Genomic DNA, 1875 nt, shown 5'->3' on the forward strand with positions numbered 1-1875 from the left:
TACCGGCCTTCGGGCCGGTGCCATCGCGCCAGCGTCGCCACCATAGGTAGCGCCCCAATCTCCATCACCTTGGGTGCGATTATCACCATCATCATCATCATCATCACCGCGCCGCCGCCATCATCACCATGCCTTGTCCCTTCACCGGCTTGATGCCGGCTTATAACTTGACCCTAATATTCATGCATATGTTTGAGTAATTACAATAGTTCATGAGGATATGGTTGAACCCTATGTGATACTTGATGTGATCCAATATCTTCTGTTCATGATTCGAGTTAGTGTTCTCACGAGTGTTGAGAGGAGACCTCGCTCGCACTATTGACATATATGTGAAGGGTTGGGGCATTGGGGTAATTCGAGATGACAGCAAAAGACTTTGGTTCCTCGCCATCACAATTGATAGGGGAATACTAGAGAACTCTTAGAAAGGCCGCATCCACGGGGTGACCCTTAATTATCATAAGTTGTAACCCTATGGTGGAGACTATGATGGTGGCGTGCGTGGCACAAAGTCTACTTCGAGTAGAACGTGTCATGTACCTGGCTCCGCCCACTTATGCATTTGACCAGTGAATAGAGGATTCAATAGTTTATATTAGTCGTAGTGATTCTGGAACCCTCGAGAACGCTTTATTACTCAAGCACCTTCACCACTAACGTAGCCTATATTTGTTTATTTTTTTAATCTCTTGCTAGTAGTTTAGTTAATTGCCCTTTTTATCTTGTTTCCCCTAGCAACTTATAGAATAGGCTATTTTCAAACTCCGATTTGAGTACGTACGTAGCTCGTTAAGTGACAGCATACATGCGGGGCTTGTGGTGCCTTTGTATTCGCTCTATGTGGGTTTGACACTCTATTTATCACACGAAAGTGCTACAATGCCATGTGCACTTGCAAGACATCAAACCATATGAGGTCAGTTGGACGCGATCGGGCACCCCGCTCCAGGTCATAGCGGTCCCACCTGCAGCTACCCGAAGCTCCTTCCAGGTCAAGACAGAGGCACCCAAATTTTAGTCCCACCTCGCCACGCGAGGCAGACGCCGATCGTCTTAAATTGCCGCGTCGGCGGATGGCGGCAAGCTTCACTCTTGTTACATAGGTCGATCAATTCTCGTTTGTGAACGAGGTAGCTTTCATGAACTTATGATTGTTCATCGGGTGTCAAGTTCATCTCATTCATATACGTCCCTACTACAATGAAAGAGATTTTTAAATAATTCATCGAATTTTATTTGACCTACACCCTTGCACCGGTCGACACATTGTGATTCAAAAAGGGCCGTGCAAACATCAATGTTCCGTCTGTGAAGGAGATAGACCATGACTATTAATCTTCTCTGTTATGAGCAGAGAAGATTAATAGTGATAGTCCATCTCCTTAACAAAGGATGCATTGATGATTAAAGTTTATCGCTTCTGGACTACCCGGCTATTTAAGCCGGTCGACTAGCTTCTCATGCGGCCAGGTTGGACAAAAGTATCTGAAACCCGTCGACCCAATATAGATGTGAAAATCATACATGTGTTTGCATGTATTAGCTGTTTTGGAAATATGGTTTGTGGTTGCAAATGGTAAAATTTTAAGCTTCATTTACTGTTCGCTAGCACATCCACAGATGTTATTGGGTCATATTTAAAGATTGCGGCTGTAGATCCTCTTAAGGCGAAAACTTTAACAACTACTCCCTCCGTCACAAATTACTTGTCGGAGAAATTGATGTATCTAGACGTATTTTAATTCTAGATACATCTATTTTTATCCATTTCTGCGACAAGTAATTTTGGACGGAGGGAGTAGTTTGAAAACCACGTTAACGGAAGCAGTGGGTCTAAAATTGAGCCCCAATGCAATAAAATGAACAAAGTTT

The sequence above is a fragment of the Triticum aestivum genome, chromosome 3B, assembly GCF_018294505.1.
Source record: "Triticum aestivum cultivar Chinese Spring chromosome 3B, IWGSC CS RefSeq v2.1, whole genome shotgun sequence".
Taxonomy (NCBI): domain Eukaryota; kingdom Viridiplantae; phylum Streptophyta; class Magnoliopsida; order Poales; family Poaceae; genus Triticum; species Triticum aestivum.